The following is an 18,717-nucleotide window of genomic DNA, read 5'->3' as shown; positions in this document are numbered from 1 at the left end:
CAGCAGAGAGAAGCCCTTCCAGTGCTTGGAATGTGGGAAGAGCTTTAGGTGGAGCACAGACCTGCTCAGACACCAGCACATCCACACTGGGGAACGTCCCTACACGTGTGGGGAGTGTCGCAAGAGCTTCAACAGGAACTCCCACCTGATCCAACACCAGCGCATCCACACTGGGGAACGGCCCTACACGTGTGAAGAGTGTGGGAAGAGCTTCAGGAACAGCTCCAACCTCCGTTCCCACCAGCTCATCCACACCGGGGAACAGCCCTACAAGTGCTTGGACTGTGGGAAGAGGTTTCAGACCAGCTCCAGTCTCCTCCTGCACGAGCGGACACACACAGATGAGAGGCCCTTCCGCTGCACCGACTGCGGGAAGGGCTTCAACCGGAACTCCCACCTTGTCACCCACCGGCGCATCCACACCGGGGAGAGGCCCTACAAGTGTGGGGATTGTGGGAAGAGCTTCACCCGCAGCTCTGCCTTGACCCAACACCAACGGACCCACCAGTAAGAGAAGCCCCACCAGTGCCCCGACTGCGGGAAGAGCTTCGGCCGCTACTTCCACCCCGAATGAAGCCCCTGATGGTGAGGCAACCCCTGGAGTCCAGTGACTGTCAGTCCATCCCTTTTGACCAGAAAGGGCCAGTCCCCTTTCACCAACAGAAGCCTTCCTGGGGGTGTGTGTGTGGAAATTTCTGCATTGGCTGGGGACCCCCCAAGGTCACTCCTGGAGGTTGAGAGCAGAGATCTCCCCCTGGGCGTTGGTCTACTGGAGTTCCATCTGCCTCTAATTAAGAATTACTGGGTTTTGCCAGGTCTAGTAGAATCACTTCAACAATTGCTTGAGCACCATTCTATCTTATCCTGTACTACGAGTAGTTTTAGTGTGTATTTTGTGCAGTAAAAAATTCTGATGAAGATGTAGTGTCTGATCATTTGGAACCCTAAATAAATTCCTTTCAATCAATAGATCTGATTTGCCATCATTAAAACCTGGGGGACAAAAGTGTTTCAGTCACACCTCTGTAATTGCTCTAAACTGAAAGTGTTGTCATAATCCAAGGCTGAGATTGGATCCAGCAGCCCCCAGCACCCCACAGGAAGTTGGGAGCTCAGGGGGCCACCCTCCTACGCCAACCCCTCTGTACCAACAGGCCCCCATGAGACCGTTGGACCCACCAGACCACCCCCCTCTTTCCACCCTTCTCCCTGTTCCTGCCACTTTCTCACTGTCCCCTCAGTCCCCAGTTTCCCCCACGAACAGTTTTGGGGTCCCAACCCCCACTTTTTGCCTCCTCTCCTGTGGGAGCTGAAGGAGAAAATGAGGCTGCACACACAGAGTTCCACTTTGGGACTTGTCCACTGACACTTTTCTGTGTCCCGTTTTATTCCTCTTCTCTTGTGAACAGTGCTCAGTGTTTGTCTTTTAGTCCACCAGAATTCCCAGCATGGCCCCAAAGCAGTGCCCTGATCCCACACATTCCCCTCCCCTCATGTGCTGCCTGTGTTCAGCCACCAGAGAAAAACACAGGCTGGTCATGCAGGCTGGTTCAAGTGCATTTCCACTTGGAGAAACAACCTTCTCTCTCTCCAAGCACTCAGCCAAGGTCCATCCTCCCTTTGCCTTCCCATGAACTCAGGGCAGGTGCAGAGTGACTCCGCTTGGTCCCACCTCTGCCCCTGTTTTGTTTGGACACGCAGAGTTCACGGCCAAGAGGGCCAGGACCCGGGCTCCTTGTCTTTGGGCTTGTCCCATGCGCTTCCTGAGGACTTGGAATATTGAAACCAGACAGATTCTGAACCCCTGCTCCTGATGCTGCCACAGTGCCCACACACTGGCACTGCAGGCATGGCCTGCACTGAATGGCCAGTGCAGCAGGAGCCGTGGCTGTGGCAGCTGCCGGGATTGCTGCAGAGATGATCCGAGCAATCAGCCACCCACTGAGGATTTCTGCATTTCACAGTTTCCTTCATTCACTGTATCCTGCCTCATCCTCCCAGCTTCTGCTTCCCTGGGAGCCACAGTTTGGCTCTTCTGCCCATGGGAATTATTAATAATAAATGGAGGGTAGACACGTTTTGATACAACTAAAATAACAAGGAATATTTACAGGGATGTTAAAGGTATTGTCAGTCACATGAATCACAACATCAGGTGCGGCCAAGAAGGGATCTGAGTGACAGGGACACACCATGGCTGAGTCAGTAAGCCAGTCAGGAAGAGTTGGTACACCCAGTGAATTCCCCCTAGAACAGTGTCTTCCTGATGGGAGATCCGGGCAGGGCTTGCTCTGCTCAGCATTCCCTGCCTGCTCCCGGGATTCTTGAGGGACAGCCTCTGGCAAGTCCTGGCCCAAGGAGACCTACCACTGCCCTGAGTCCTGGCAAGGCTGCTGCCCGTCTCCTGCCCCAAAGAGCTGTGTCCTCAGGGGACTTCTCTGCCAGAGGGCAGCCAAAGCCAAGGGGCACTGAGGTCTGCCCTCTTGCAGGTGGCTTTTGGGAGTGGCAGCTGGAGCAATTGGTGGCAAGACTTGGCATCTGTCAGAAGGCAGAAGCTGTTGCTCCTTCCTGGCATGATTTTGGGGTGGAAGTGATTAGCAGCAGCACAAAGCCACCATCAGCTGCTGAGTTTCAGAGGACAAGTAGATTAGACAGAGAGACTCTCAAGCTTCCTTGTGTTCTTTTTGCTTGTTTTCTTGCCTTCTGGAAAAAAAATCAGCCCAGTCTCGCATGTTCAACACTCCAATGTCTGTGTGCTCAGCTGTGGCCAGCAGCTGATGTCCAGTCCATTGGGGAAGTGCAGGGGACAGGGAGAAGTCTGGGATGAGAAGCTGTTCTGTGTCTCCCCTGAAGGTGCCACCCGCCTGCAGGAGCAGCCAAGAGAAGTGCTGGAAGCAGAGACGTTCTGGCAGTTTCTGCTCTCAGGTGGACACAGGGCCCACTTGTTGCCAGGGGTCCTGGAGATTGGATCCAGGAACAAGGCAGGGCCATGCACTGGTAGGGAATGGGCTCCAGCAGGACCAAAGGAGGAACGTCCAGCAGCAAAGTGTGAGCTGGTGAACTGGGCCATCTCTTCAGCAGACACCACAGTGCTTACTTGCCTCCATCCCTGAAGCTCCACCACACGAGGCCCTGCTTTGCTTCAGCTTCTGTTGCTTCTTCCTTTGTTGCCCTCAAGTGCTTTAAGTAGAGTTTAGAAGCCCATGCCCGTGTTTTGAAGGTGCCTGTGTGGAGGAGAGGTTGAACAGCTGCAGCCAGAGGCTGGTGTCCCAGTAGAGTCTCTAAGGACACCTGAGTGTGGAAGGCGTGTCCAGCCTCAAGCAGGGCCATTGAAGTCAGTCAGGATGACAGGCTGCAGCTGAAGCTGCCAAGGGTTGCTGTGAGGCTGGGGAGTCACTGGAAAGCTGTGGTGGCCACTTGCCCTGAAGCCTTTTGCCAAAGCGGGTGCAACTGTGCCCACAATCTGCCCACTTTTGGTGTCCTGGCGGGTGTGGGTGCCTGGGTGAGGAGGCCCAGGCGTTGTGGGTGCTGCTGCTCCTGGGCAGCCTCTGGTGCTGTTGTCTGTGGGGCGTGGAGCCGCTTGGGCAGCAGCGAGTGCGCAGCCCTGCCCGAGGAGCCCAGCGCCCTGCCCGTGGTGGCAGCAGCTCTGTGGGCCCAGAGCTCTGGCTCAGGGGGGTGTCAGCCACAGTCCCGTGGCCTGGGCAGCCGTGGGGGCCCGGGCTGGCCACCAGCCCTGCCTGTGCCACTGCCCCTCGCCGGCAGCACCCGGCGGACGTGCCCTGGCAGGGCCCCCTTGCCCTCCTTGTCCCCAGCCAGGCCAGCCTGGCCCCCTTGGGGGTGTGCCCACACTGCTGCTGAGGCCTGGCCTCCAGGGCTTCTGCCACAGGGCTGGGAATGCCTCGGGAAAGCACCAGAGAAGCCAGCTGGCAGGGAAGGAGGTGGCTGCCTGGGGGCTGCTTATGGCCTCTGCCCCCCCAAGTCCTGGGGGTTTTTCCCTCCACCCTGCCCCTTGGGGCCTGCGCCCAGTCTGTCCCCTCACAGCCTTCTGCCACCCATCCCCTCACAGATTCCCCTCAAGGCTTCCCGCTCCTTTGTCCCATCAGGGCCTCCACAGCACCTCACCCCTTCCTGGCCTCCCAGCGCCCCCTCCCCTGCGGGTCTCCCCCAGCCCCGCCAACCTGCCCAGCAGTGGTGCAGCCCTGAAGGAGCTCCAGAGGAGCTGCTCCAGAGGCACTTGGGAGCCCGGAGCAATCCAGCCAGTGACACACTGGCAGGACACAGACGCTGCTTCCTGGCTGGGGAGGGCTTGTGGCCATCTCCAAGGACAAGGTCCTCAGGCATCCCCACAGCTCCAGCCTTTGGCCCTCCATTTCTGGAAACATTGAGGCTCCAGGAGAACCACCAAAGGCCAAGGGGCTTCTGCCCACTTTTGCTGGCCCACTGCACAGCGGGGCAAGTGTTGCTGAGCACAAGGAGCCCTTTTCCCCTCTTCTCCAAGGCCCTGTGCACACTGGGCACCAAAAAAACCTCCTGGGCTTCTGTATGTGACAACATGGATGTAATATTCCCATGCTGAGCTCAAAGGAGGTGCTTGCAGGGAAGAGGCATCTTCCCCACAGGCTCAGGTGGCCCCAGGAGATGGAGCTTCCTGCATCAGTTCTCCACAGAGCTGCAGCAGCACAGGCAGACACTGCCCTGCGGAAAAGGCCGGGCCTGCCATGCCCTGCACAGCCAGTCTTGGAGCTGCTGGAATCTGCACTAGGGAGCCATCTGTACAGCTCTCAGCACGTAGCAGTGTTGAATTGCCAGGCCTGCCATGGCGAGTCTGATGTCTTCTGTCACACCTCTACGGGCTGGAAGAGGCAGCAACGGAGACTACCAGAATGGGAAGAATGAAGTTCTCCGTACAGCTCTGATGATGTGGAGCGTTTCCTGGGCCAGGTTTGAGACGGCAGGGCTGTCATCAGTGATGTCTTGAAGGGCTGGAAGAGAAAGGAAGAGAGCCAAGGTGAGAGGCCAGGGGTGTGGGGACGTGAGGAGCCCCTCCTGCCAGGGCCATTCCAGCCAGCTCTTGCCATGGCCAGGAGGGAGCAGGGCCCAAGGGGATCAGCTGGAAGGTGCTCTCGCTCACCCTGGCAGATGAGCTGCAGCTCTGGCTGCTCCTGCTTCATGGACCTGGCGGCGATCCCTGGGAACACAGAGCCTGTCAGGCCCCAGAGGCACAGGTCCCCTGCAGCGGCGCTGCCAGCCCGGCCACACGGCCTCCTGCCCTGGCAGGGCTGAGCCCGGGGCCTTCCCGCATGGGGACGCCCCAGGGCTGGGCTGGCACAGGGCGGCAGCAGGCACCAGGCCACTCGGGGCTCCACATGCCCTGGGCCGCATCCTGCTGCCGCTGCAGCAGCCGGGGCTGGGGCCGAGCTGCAGTGGGGCGGGGAGGGACCCCGGCCTTGTGGCTCACCCAGAAACTTGATGGCCAGCTTTCGCAGGGGCTTCTCTGGGCTCTCCAGGAACGGCAGGGCCTGGCGCACGTACTGGCCCACTCGGCTCCTGTCCTTTTCCAGCTGCAAAGAGCGCCAGGGCAGAGAGGGAAGGCTCGGCTCAGGCTCTGCCCCTTGGCCGGGCGCTCCCTGCCCCCAGCACGGGGCTCCCCTGCCCACAGAGCCCTGAGGCCTGGCCAGCAACTGCTGGGGCCGGGCTTTGGGGGGAGCAGAGGGCTGGGTGCTCCTGGGGAGCCGTGGGGCGGCCCTACCCCACAGCCCAGCTGGACCGGGGCTCCATGGCAGCCTGGCTGCGGGGCAGGGGAGCTTGGAAAAGAGCCCGCATGCCCCAGGGAAGGGAGCAGTGTGTGGGGCACAGGCTGGTGTCTGTGGGTGCAGCAGTGGACACAGGCACCCTGCCAGCCCCACACATTGGGCATCAGGGGCTGGGGCTTTGGGGCCGTCCTTACCAGGCACTCGGGAAACCTCCACGGCTGCTCCATGGTCACCAAGTCCTCAAGATCTCTCCACTTCAGGAACCTGGCTGCACCAAACAGTGCTCTCCAAGAGGCCTGCACAGCAACAGAGAGCGGGCCATGGCACCGCAGCCCAGGGCACAGCACCCACATCCCTGTGCCAAGGCCAGGAGGAGGCTGCAGGCGACCATGGGCCAGGGCAGGAGGCACAGCAGCCTCCTGCCATGGGGACACCAGAGCCCACGAGTCCTCACCTCTGCCACACGCTGGTTCTCATTGTGCCAGTTGAAGTAGAATGGCACCAGACTCAGGTACACGTGTGGCTTTAGGCTCTTGCTCCTCTCTGTCGCCTCCATCAGCTCCCGGAAGAGGAGCATGGAGAGCTGCTGCAGCTGGCTGTGCTCCTGGTGCAAAGGAAGAGGAAAAGACCTCAGCACTGGCTTCTCCAGGCCCACCGGGGCACAGGCCTGAAAAGACACTGGGCCCAAAGTTTCCTGGCAGCACTCAGTGCCCACGATGAGGGGCACAGAGCCTTACATTGTCAAAGAGTGGCCGCAGCGCCTCAAGCAACTTCAGGGCAGTAGGGGTGGATATTTTGACGATTTGGAAGTGCAGCACGTTGATGAACGCGGAGAGGGTCATCTGAACCGCGTCTGTGTCTGCATCCTGCAGTAGCTCCAGGAGGCTTTCACTCAGGCTCCGGATGCTCTTAGCCTGTGTGGAACACAATGCTGTGGTGCAGCCCCACGCTGCTGCCGCGGGGCCCAGAGGCCAAAGGTGCGTCCCAAAGGAGTCGGGCAGCTGAACGGGGAGGAGGAGAGCTGGGAGCAGCTGCCACAGCTGCCAAAGGCCAGCCAAGGCCAAGCTACTGCCTTGCACAGCCGCACGCTGCCGGCCCGGCTTCAGCCCCTGACCCCTGCTCACCATTGCGGGATCCCTGCTGAGCACCACCAGGCCTCGGAGCGCCAGGCGACGCCTCTCCGGGCACTGACTGCGCAGGTGCCTGGAAATGATCTGCAGGACGCTGGGCCCACATTGTCTGGGGTTCAGGCAGTGCAGGACCTGAAAGGCAGGGAGCAGTGACGGGGTGCCCGGCCGGCAGGAGCCCAGACCCGCCCGGGGCTGGGCCCAGGCAGCAGCACAGGGTGCAGGCACCGTCCCGGGCGGCTGCGGCTGTGAGAGGGCAGAGAGGGGGAGGCAGCTGGGCCAGGCAGCGCTCGCCATCAGGCTCACCTCCACCAGGAACGCCAGGGCAGGCAGTTCCCACAGGGGCTCTCCCCTGCTGAGCCGCGGGAGCAGGCTGACGGCGATGCTGCGACCAAAGGAGCGGGAGACACGGCACAGCTCCCTGCAAGGGGGAATAAAGGTGCCAGAGACCCTGAGCCAGGTGGGCAAAGCTCTCCTGGGACTGACTCACACAGGCCTGGTCTTTGGCCACAAGCCCAGGAGAGGACGTGGGCACTTTGGGAGGTGGGTCCTCCTGTGCAGCCGCCCCTCTCCGCCTTTTCCACTCTGCTCAGCCATCCCTGGCTGCCAAGGCCCTCTGGCCCAGCACACGGGCACTGTGTGGGGTGGCCTGTGCACAGGGCAGAAATGACAGGGGCAGTGGGGAGAAAGGGCTCTCACCTGGCCAGCAGACCCACTGCATAGTGGTGGCTGTCAGCCTTGAGGAGCATGTCCCAGCCACACTTGCGACCGATCACCATCAACACGTCCTCATCCAGCAGCTGGCGCAGCAGGGCTTTAACGGTCTGCACTGCAAACCTGTGTGCAGAGCACAGCCCAGGTCAGGCACAGAGCCCTGGCCCCAGCCCCGAGGGCATGGCAGGGAGAGGGGACTGGGATGGAGCACCTGTTGGGGTTGGGGGGAAGGCTGCGCTGCTCCCGGCATCGCCTCCAGAAGGTCTCGACCTCCTCTGACATCTCCTCTGTGCTGATGAAAACTTGGAAGAGCAGAGTCAGAAGGAGGTGCGGGAAATTGTCCTTCACTCCCCCTGGGCACCAGGAGTGGGACAGCTGGAGGATCTCCCAGAGTGCCACAGTTGCCTGCCAAAGACAAAGCACCCAGAGACAGCTCTCAGGGCCCAGATGTCCATGTGGCAGGGCCCAAGCGTGGCAGGGACAGGCCAGAGGAGACACAGGGGGATCCCCCAGCCTGGTGTCCCTGAACCTGCCCCTAAGCCAGGCTTGCAGCCCAGTGCCTGGGGCAGGGAGAAGCAGTGGTGAGGGAGGATGGAAAGGCGTCCCAGAGGCAACCTGGGGGCGAGCAGAGGCCAGCTCAAGAAACTCACAGCCAGGGCAAAGACATCCCTCTCATCCCCATCAGAGGTGCGTCTCCTGTGCGCTGGCCAGTATTCCAGCACACGGAAGAGGATCTGCAGCACCGGCTCCTTAGTCCATCTGGAGGAGATGAGCGTCTTCCACATGGTGCGAGCAGCTCTGTGGAGTCACAACTCTGGCTCAGGGGGGTCTGGGACACAGCTCTGTGGCCTGGGCAGCTGCGGGGCCCAGGTGACAGAGCCACGGTGCCTTGTGGGGCAGGGAGGCAGGCTGGCCTCAGGATTGGAGGCTGACATGCCAAAGCTGGCAAAGAGAGGAGCTGGAGTGTCCTGGAAGTCTCCATGTCTCTGGCACACCATTTGGGACAGGCTGTCCAGGGGGATGGGGTCTAAAGGCAGGTGAGCCCTCAAGGCAGGTGGGCCCCATACCTGTCACAGGCTGGGGCAGAGCGCAGCAGGGTCACTGCAACATCCGTGGGGTGTGCCTCGGTCAGCAGGACAAGAGTCTTGTCCAGCCTGTGCTCAGCAGACACATTGGACGTGAGCCACTGGTGGATGCACCTGACTATGGCCGGCACCTGGAGGGGACATGGGGGACAGTTGGAGAGCTGCCAGAGCCAGCAACTTGCCCAGCTTCCCCCAAGAAGTGCTCCCCTTGCCACCACACTCTGCTGGTCTCAAAGGCTGAGGGGGCCCAGCGCAGCCGGCGTGAGGGGCCACAGCATCCCTGGGGGACTGGAGCCCTGGCCACAGGCTGCTTACTTGCTTCGCTTTGTAGACACCGTTCTCCACAAGCATATCCAGCAGGGCAGCGCTGGTCTGGGCATTGAAGAGGTCCGAGTTTGCCGTGTCCCCAGTGGCCATGAAAGTGGCCTCTTCATGCCAAATGCACCTGATGAATCTGCAAACCAGCTACAGGAGAAAGGCAAGGAAGAGAGAGGGATGTCCCCTGGAGGGCCGCGACAGCGGTGCTGGGCTGAGCAGTGAGAGCAGGCCCAGCCCAGGCGGGGATGGCTGCAGGTACCTGTGCTGCCCTGCGGAAGCGGCCACGGGCACGGAGCTGCTCTTCTGTCCGCTCCTGGCCTGCATCTGGCAAAGAGCGAGCGCGCTCAGAGCTGAGGGTGTGCGGGAGAGGCCGGAGAACACAACCCAGGCCTGGGCTCCAGGAGCAGGCAGGGCCAGCCCCGGGATGCCCAGTGGATGGAGCACGGCTGCCAGGAGATCAGCCCCGGCCCCTCTGCCCCCCTTCCTTTCCCTGGGCATGTCCATATGGGATGGGACAGGATGAGGCCAAGGGGGCTGCAGCCACCAGCCCTGTGGCCCAGCTCCAGCACTCACCCTCCTGCAGGGGCTGCACCTGCTGCACCTCTTCAGGCTGCTGTGTTGGAGTAGCCCCAGGGCTTTCCTCCTTCTCCTCCTCCTTCACCCAGGCCAGCTTGGGCACCGTGGGTGGTCTCTGCTGCATGTCTCCGTCTGGTGTTATGGACACCTGCAGCAGAGATGCCATGGAAAAGCTTTGACTCCTCAAGTCCTGCAGTCGTGCCTTGAAGGCAGCTGCAAGAGAGAAGCCTGGGAAATGCCTCGCCTCATCCAGTCCCACTGTCTGGCCTCAAGGGCACCTGCCCCAGGGACTGGAGATGCCTTGAGCAGCCCCAGGTCCCCAGGTCCCACAGTCTGGCCTGGAGGATGCACAGTGGAGAGGTGGAGAGCTTCCAGAGTTAGATACTTGCCCAGTTTCCCCTGAGAAATGCTTCCCTTCCCAGCACACTGTGCCAGCCTCAAAGGCTGAGGGGGCCCAGCGCACCCAGCTTGGGGGGCCACAGGCTGCTTACTTCAGCAGAGACAGCTCTCTCCTCAAGAAAGTCCAGGCTGGGGGTATCGGCCAGGCGCTGAACAGGCAAGGTGTCAGTGCCTGCCACGCCCTCCATTGTTGTGGCGTCGGCCTCCTCCGTGAGACCAGGCAGCACAGAGTCACAGTGTGACACATCATCGGTGGACGTGGTGTCCCAGTGGGTTGTGTGATCACTGGTTGTGGTGCCACACTGTGCTGGGACAGCAGTCGACGCGGTGCTGACATCAGGCTTTGTCAGCTGGGTCAGGATGGTGTCAGGCTGGGCCTGGACATCAGCTGGTGTGACCCTGGACTTTCTACGCCGACTGCCCATGAATTTCATAAATGTCTGCAGGAGAAAGAAGGGCAGGGAAGAGAGGGATGTCCCCTGGAGGGCCGCAACAGCGGCGCTGGGCTGAGCAGTGAGAGCAGGCCCAGCCCAAGCGGGGATGGCTGCAGGTACCTGTGCTGCCCTGCGGAAGCGGCCACGGGCACGGAGCTGCTCTTCTGTCCGCTCCTGGCCTGCATCTGGCAAAGAGCGAGCGCGCTCAGAGCTGAGGGTGTGCGGGAGAGGCCGGAGAACACAGCCCAGGCCTGGGCTCCAGGAGCAGGCAGGGCCAGCCCTGGGATGCCCAGTGGATGGAGCACGGCTGCCAGGAGATCAGCCCCGGCCCCTATGCCCCCCTCCCTTTCCCTGGGCATGTCCAGAGCGGATGGGACAGGATGAGGTCAAGGGGACTGCAGCCACCAGCCCTGTGGCCCAGCTCCAGCACTCACCCTCCTGCGGGGGCTGCACCTGCTGCACCTCTTCAGGCTGCTGTGCTGGAGCAGCTCCAGGGCTTTCCTCCTCCTTCTTCCTCCGGAGCAGCCTGAGCAGGCTGAAGCGTCTCCCTGCCATGCCACAGTCTGGTGTCCAGGGCACCTGCAAGAGAGAAAGAGAACCTCGGAGAAACTCCGGGCCCTAAGTTACAGAATGGCCTTGAGGCCACCTGCCGCAGGGATTGGAGACGCCTCGGAGAAGCTCCGGGTCTCCAAGTCCTGCAAAAGGGTCCCAAGGGCACCTGCCACAGGGATTAGAGACACCTCGGAGAAACTCCGGGTCTCCAAATCCTGTGGAAATGCCTCGAGGTCACCTGGAAATGAGAAAATCCGCCAAAACGCTCCGGGTCAGCAAGGCACGAGTTGGCTGCGCGGGGGCTCCGCACAGCACCGCTCTGTCCCGTCCTGTCCCGTCGCCTGCTCCGAGGAGCACTGTTGACACTGTGGCCGTGTCACCAGCAGCACCTCTGTCACCACGGGTCATAAAGGGCCCTTGGACACCCTGCCCCCTTCCATCCCACCGGCCATGCCCAGCGTGTCACAAAGGGCCCTGGGACACAGTGCCACGTGGCCTGGGGCCTACCCCAGCCCCGCCAACCTGCCCCACCTTGGAGGGAATCCGCTCTCTGAAGTATCTCATCTGGCTGGACCTGAACTGTAGGAAGAGCTCAAGAAATGAGCAAACAATTCCCTCCTGTGCCTGCTCACGGCAGCACAAGGAGCCCCCTCGGCCGCCGACTCAGTCGCAGCAGGAAGGGCACGGGGCCTTCCACACAAGCTGGCACGGCCTCCTTGGGAGAAGTGCTGGCTGGTGGCCATCCTAAACAGGGGGGCTGACACCGAGAAGGAAGGTGTGGGCAAGGGCATCAATGCTGCTGGCAGCCCTTTGGCCAGGGCTGCACCCAAATCAGCAGCTCTGGCAAGTCCCGGCCCAAGGAGACCTGCCACCGCCCCGAGTCCTGGCAAGGGTGCTGCTCGTCTCCTGCCCAAAGAGCTGTGCCCCTGTGCATTAGTTCATTTGAATACATGCCTGGAATAAAGACAAGTACAACAGACATTCAAACAGTACAAAAAATCTTTTATTGCAGTGAGAATAAAAAACTAGCAAAGAGAATCAAAAGCTAAAAAAGAATACAAAATAACTACTTTATCAATTGGCATTCATACAATACTATGAACGGCTTTTATTATAGTATTAACTAGTAATAAGGGAATTAAAGGAACATTTAAAGGATATTAAAACAATACTATGAGTGGCTTTTAATACAATATTAACTAGTAAAAAGGGAATTACAAGGATATCAAAAAAAGATATAAAACATTTGCTTTCTCAGTTGCTTCCTGTCAATAAACTGTGCTTACCCACACAGACAGGCCAGGGCTGCCAGGATCTGCAGCAGCTGGTCGGTGCCCGTGCTTAGCGGGCGTCCCCATGGAACAACACAGTCTCCATGGCAGGATGAGGATCGCTCACCCCAGCAGTCCTGACACCCCATTTTATCAGCTCCACATTACACTACGTAGGGCCAGTACCCAGTATAAGGTGATGCCTGAGTGGCAGCCAAACCCTGCCTGTTCATCACCTGATAGCAACAGTCTGTGCATGCCCTGCTGTAGGGCAAGGGGCCAGCGACCCCTGCCCACAGAATCTTCCTCTCACCAGCATCTTTCTCACCCCTATGGATGACCTCTCCCACTGTGTTTCAAGGGTAGATGTATCTATCTTGCAATATGTAGCAAAACCAAGGAAGAACTCAGCTCTGATAATAGGGGATATCAGGCTGACTTGCTAAAAAGCACAATGGACCTTACAATTCGCTTGTGCCATGAAGTTCCATTGTACCATACTCTGTCTGGTTTCACATCCTAATATGATTCCTTTCTCGAGCCTCTATGCTCCATTGATCATCTAATTCAAAAGTACCCCCCTTACAGACATGAAACAGTTTAAAGTCCTGGAGATGTAGAGATGAAAAAGTCATATCTAAAATGTAGTGCTAGCTTGTTCCTAAGCATTTGCAAAATTCCTTCCCATCAGGTGCCAGGATGGGTGGGCAGGAGGTGACTTGCTTTATTCAGACCATTCTTGTACGTGTTATTGCTGCTCTTTCACCCCTCTCCCCCTATTTCTGGGTTGGTTTCTAGAGCTGTTTTTGAAAGAAACACTTTTTTCAATCTCACACGTGAATATTTTCAAAGAAATACAGGAAACAAAAATCTAGTAAAACCAAGATTTAACAAAATGGTTAAATCACACTCCTTTATGTACTCTGAGCACTCTGCTACTGGCAGTTTGTGTAGTTCTCCATATACTGGAAATGTAACAAAGGATCAAGTAATTTTCTGTGTATTCTTTATTTCCTTTTAAATTTTTTTTCTGTCATCAAATTGGCTGCAGGATTTGGTCCTGTCTTTGTGGAGGATGAATGCCACTGTCTTTTTATGTTTGATATTTTATTGCTTAGGGGGACTGTCAGTGGGAGAAGGGGTGGGAAGGATCCTCCACTCAGGGGCTGGAGCTTCAGCTTCTAAAGAAGGCTGTACTTAATCAAAGAGCTGCAACTCAGGATTTCTCCCTGCATTCCAGAACTTTCCATTTAGCCAGCTGAGAGTGCCCAGGGCACAGCCAGGTTAATGTTTAACTCTTCCAACACTGTGCTCATCCCGAGGATATCCTGTCATCCTGAGAAGAAGGAAGGGAGATGCTGTGCCTATTCCCTAGGGCTGGGCAGGAAGCAAAATCTTCAAAGCTGTGGCCCTTCTGAAAGAGTTGATCTTGTGTTATTCCTCAGTAGTCAGCACTGAAAATTCTGTATCTGAGACACTGAATGAAAAAGAGAGTTGCTGAGAGGCTTGTTTGGGGGAGAGTGTTTTTTTGGTTTGTTTTTGTGGGGGTATTTTAATGCCAAATGAAGGTTGGATCATGAAAATCAGTCTTGTTACTGACAAAAACAGTAAAGGTATTTAAATGCTTTCAGATGCTGTAACCATTTTCCTTTCTTTCACTTTCTCACCCCTTGCAAATCAGAGACAGTTCCTAGAGGACAGGAGAACAAAATACACAAAAAAAGAAGTTATTTTTCTACTCTTGAGGCCCTTGTCAGGTCTGTTTTGAATGCATTTGAATCCTGCTGCTTCCATGCTCTTTTTCAAGTAGCACCAGATAAATACCTATGAACTACTGAGATGAGAGTGATCATTCTTACTTCACAAAAGGTTTCTCTTTTTTCTTCCTATCCTGTGTCCCTTTTGTTCTAAGCTAATTCACTGCTGCTGTTTTGGGTACAACTGATGTCAAGCAGCAAACCTGTAACATGCCAGAAACAGGCTGCAGTGGGTTGAAGACACAGCTTATGTTTGATTGTGTGTAAAGACAGAGAGTTAGTTAGGTTTATCTGATAGCCTGGCAGAAGGAGAGAGGAGCAGGACAAACTGTTTTCAGTAACTGTGCTGTTCAGACACCTGATAAGATGGAGAGTGTTTTGGAACTACTGATGTCCTTTGAATAAGAAAAGAACAATCAGGTCCATTGACACTGGCTTATCAGGAAGGAAGTAAAATGCCAGTACTTTTACATGAGCAAAAGGAAATGTTTTAGACACTTTGGGCCATTTTTCCCTTGAAATTAAATAGCAGGGTGCTTTTGAGTGTGCTGTGATGAGTGGGAGGATTTATTACCTTGACAGAATTACAGGTCAAGGTGTTTAGAGAGGAGTCCTCAGCAACAAGAACAGCTCTTTGGGTAAGTGGCTACATCTATTCATGTTTTTTTTGGTAGAGATTCAGGAATTCTCTCCTTTCTTTCTCCCTGAAGTGCAGTGGCTCACTTACAATGTGCAGTTTTTCAGAGTGTAACATCCTTGTGCATTTTGTAATATCCTGGCAGCATGTTTGATATTGGGTGTGTAACAGGCTATTCATAAAATAATGCTGGATCACTGACTGGTGTGTCCTCTGCCTTCAGTCACTGGGTATTTTCATGTTCCAAAAAGAATATATCTCAGCCTGTGCTGGGAAGGTGTGATTCACCATTAACTTACCCCAGCAGGCATGAAACATGCTCAGATGCACTATTATCTTCTCAAAGTTTACTCTTTTTTATTTTTGTACCTTTTCAAAATTTATTTCCAGGTTCTTTCACATGCTTACAATTAATTTGGGGATATTCAAATTCAATGAATGATAGTGCACGAACATATTTGATTGATTTTGGATTCCAATTGATTCCTGTCAATGAGATCCCTGTGACACTCTGAAATCAATGATGTGTGATTCAACCAAGGCACCACTGTTCTGTACATTAGGTAGCAGTCGGGAATTTAGGAACTAAATGTTCACAAGGTATAAATGGAGAAAATGTTTAGATTTCAATAGCCCTTTGTTTGGCATTTATTCACAAAAATATGTTTTTTGGGAAAGTTAGTTTTCCAAAGGGCAGGTTTTCAGTAATAGAAAGGTCATTGATTTCAGGTTTATTAAATTTTAGCTAAAAACAACAGGCTCCATTGGGATGTAAAATAATTTAAGTATTTCCTGCAGGCAACCTTCATGCTTTAGAGCTGTTGCTCAAAGGTTTCATTCTTCTATGAAGATGTCAACTGTAAATATAAAAATGCCTCACTGAAAATGTAATGGTTCAAAGATTCTAACTGAAATAAAAATTCCTGCCTGGGGAAAGCACTATAATCAAAATAAAGTGGTTTTCACTTTTTTTTTCCTGTGGAGGCCGCCCTTGAAAAGAGTGCTTCAAGGCAGCAGGGTTGGTAGGGAATGCCAATTTTTATTTATTCATTTATCTCCTTCACAGATGATGATAGTCCAGCTTTGGAATCAGCAATACACTTCAGCCACTAATACAAGGCAATATGTGAGCTGCTGCTGCTTCCAAAATGCAGTATCCTGGCATTTCAGTCAACTTTATAATCTGGCAAAACCCCACTTGGCAATCTTAAAATCTAGCTTCTGAAGCACTTTTATATCTGAAAGTTTTTGATGTCTTTTTATATCTCTTTAGCATATATTCAATTTCTTGGGAGCAGTGGCCAGGATGTACACTTGATGGATGACTGGGGTGGGGAGTCTCCTCCTACCCCCTGCTTTTTTTCTCCTCCCCTTTAAATTTAAAAAGAGGTGTGATAATTGTGCATTAGGTAACTCTGGAACATGAATCCTGCAGATGCAGCTGTTTGACAACATTAATGTGGGGGGTTTGTACCATTGTTAGGTAAGTTAGCAGAGATTTTCCAAGCTGAGAAGGACAGCCTGCTGCCAAGCTCTGGCATCTGTCTTAAGAAGTCTTTTGCTTCAAGGATGCCCTGAGGGAAATGATGACTGGATGCTTTTCTGAAGGCACAAAGGGCCTGTTTTCTCTTCCATAGCATTCAGAATGGGACTCCTTGTTCCAGCCTGCCTGCTCAGTTTTTTGTGGTGCTGGGTCAGGGTTTTCATGTGTTTTTTCTCCTGGGATAAAGTTGTGTACAGTGAATATTGATTATTCATCCCATGTCTAGTTCACTGTCTACATCCTGAATTTGACCCAGAGCCTGGGTAAATGAGGAATGCATTGAAACAAAGTCAAGGATCCTTCAGTGACTTGTTTCTCTGAGTTCAATCTTCTGAGACCTCTGGTGAGTCTGGCAGGGAAACAGAGTCCCAGCCCAGCAGCAGTGCCAGGGAGCAGCAGCATTTGGCCTGTTGAGAGCTGCTCTTTTTCTCCTGCCCCCCTCCCCTTCTGGGCCTCGGTGAGGCCTCAGTGCTCTGGGCCTTGGTCCCTGGGCTGGGCTGGGTCAGTCCCGTGGCCATGGCACTGCTGGCATGAGCTGGGCTCCACTGCACTCTTTCCACCACACAAGGGGCTCCATTTGCTCCGGGCACAGCCTGAAGCCTCAGCTCTTCTTCTCCAGGGCTCTCAAGAAGAAGGCCAAGGAGCAGACTCTCCAGAGGGTCCTTGCCTTGCTGGTTTCTCCCTGGAGTCCGTGTGCTGCCCTCAGGGTCCCACTGTGGGGGCTGAGGGGCTGAGGCTGCTCCAGCTGGTGCTGGTGGTGGCCAGTGCCCCTGGAGATGGCAAATGGGGCCTGAGGAGCCCGGGGCCGATTCTCTGCTGCTGTGCTGGGGAGCGGGGCTGGCCCTGGGGCTGCAGGAGCTGCCTGAGCTGATGATGTGCTGAGCATTGCAGCCCCAGAGGGCCTGTCCCTGAGCTCCATGGCCTCCATGGCCTGCTGCAGGGCCAGACCTGAGTGTGCTGCTCTGCTGGGCTGGGGCAGGGGCAGGGAGATGGGGGGACCAGGGAGGGGCTGGACTGGGCAGTGCCAGGGAGGGGAAAACCCCAATGTTGAGCTGAAGTGTGTGAGTGTGCAGGGTGGGGGCTCTGCCACCACTTGGGCACCTCTGGAGTCAGCATTTCCTTTGGCAGCACAACTTATCTCGGAGGAGATCGTTTTGCAGAGTTGGCTTTTCCCCCTCTTTCCCAAGGTTTTCTCTTTTGTTTTCTCATCCCCTGAGGGGAAAAGGGGGAAGGGAAGCACATGTCGATCCCTGCTTTTATCTGTATACAAAAGGGAGCTGGGGTGGGGAGGGAGGGGGAGAACAAAGCGATTTCTCTCTCTATTCTCTCTCTTTTATCCCATTCCCGCCTCCCTCGCCACACCCCGGGCGACTGTTTCACCGCCGCCCCTCCTCGCTCGTCCCGCGGGGCAGCTCTTTCAGCTCCGGGGCGGCGGAGACTCCCCCGGCGCGGCCCTTTGGTTTCCCTCGGTTTATTCTCCGGAGCTGATTCTGTTCCGAGCTCGCCCCCCTCTCTGGCGACCCCCGCCAGGGCCCGTCCCGGGGCGGCTCCTTCAGTGCCCCGGGCGGCGGGGACCCCTCGGGGCGGCTCCCCCAGGGCCCCGCCCGCCGCCGCCGCTCCCCGGGGCCCTCCCCGCTTCCTGCCGGGATCGGACATCGCCGGCGGCCCCGGCCCTGCCGGGCTCCATCAGCCTGAGCAATTGCTGCCAAGGAGGGGCCGGGGGCTTCCTCTTGGCCTTCGTCTCCCTGGCGCTGGGGCTCGGCTTCTACCTGCGCCAGAAGGTGAGGGGGGTCCCAGGGGGTCGTGTGTCCCCCAAGAGCGTCTGTGCCCCCCCGGGGACCCCCCACCCCGCTGTCACCCCCTTTTCTCTCCCCACAGAGCTCCTGAGCCGGCGGCGGCCGCAGCCCCTCCCCGGGGCCTCGGACCCAGCCTGGACCCCTCCTGTCCCTGTGAGGATTTTGGGGGGTCGTGTGTCTCCCCCTCCCCTGGTGCCACTTCTGATCCCAGGAAAGCTTCCCAGTTCTCCCCAGTCCCGGTTATTGGGGGGCAGTGGGGGAGGGGGGGTGGATAACGAGGGGTGGAGCCGAGTTTGGGGGGTCAGAACTGGCTCCGGGATGGATCGGGAATAGGGACTCCCCTGTTTCCCCCCGTGTAAACCCACTCTGGGGGGGCTTTGGGAGGGCACCTGCCCCTCAGTAGGCACCCAGCTCATCCCAAAAGGTGCTGGGAACCCCTCAAAACCTTCTTAGAGCTCCCCGAGGACCCCCAAACACACTCAAAGCCCCCCCAGGACCCCACCCAACCCCTTCTCTGGGGGGACTTCTCTGGGCACTGGTGGTGCTGGGAGCCCCCCCGGCTGCGGGCGAGGAGCTCTCGGGTGAGCGGGGGGTGGTAAGGGGGAGGTCGGTGGGAAAAGGGGGGGTTAGAGGGGATAAAGGGGTAGTGGGACCCCAAACTGAGTGGGAGGGGAGTGAGACCCCCCAAAAGTGGAGGGGAGGACCACTGAGGATGATGGGAAATAAGTGGGAGAGGTCAGGAGAGTGGGGAAAGA

At 56.6% G+C, this 18,717-nt stretch overlaps 1 protein-coding gene and 1 pseudogene across 1 annotated transcript in view; one reads left to right on the top strand and one right to left on the bottom strand.

Annotated features, from left to right (window-relative positions):
• The window catches only part of LOC127474810 (uncharacterized), a 1,039,526-nt gene that overhangs the window by 778,293 nt on the left and 242,516 nt on the right, over nucleotides 1–18,717 (bottom strand).
• The window catches only part of LOC127474830 (zinc finger protein 883-like), a 334,043-nt pseudogene that overhangs the window by 118,802 nt on the left and 196,524 nt on the right, over nucleotides 1–18,717 (top strand).

This window comes from Manacus candei, unplaced genomic scaffold, assembly GCF_025592945.1.
Source record: "Manacus candei isolate 608988 ecotype Guabito, Panama unplaced genomic scaffold, ASM2559294v1 h1tg000045l, whole genome shotgun sequence".
Taxonomy (NCBI): domain Eukaryota; kingdom Metazoa; phylum Chordata; class Aves; order Passeriformes; family Pipridae; genus Manacus; species Manacus candei.
The sequence above is the reverse complement of the archived record's forward strand: the minus strand, read 5'-3'. Positions and strand labels throughout refer to the sequence as shown.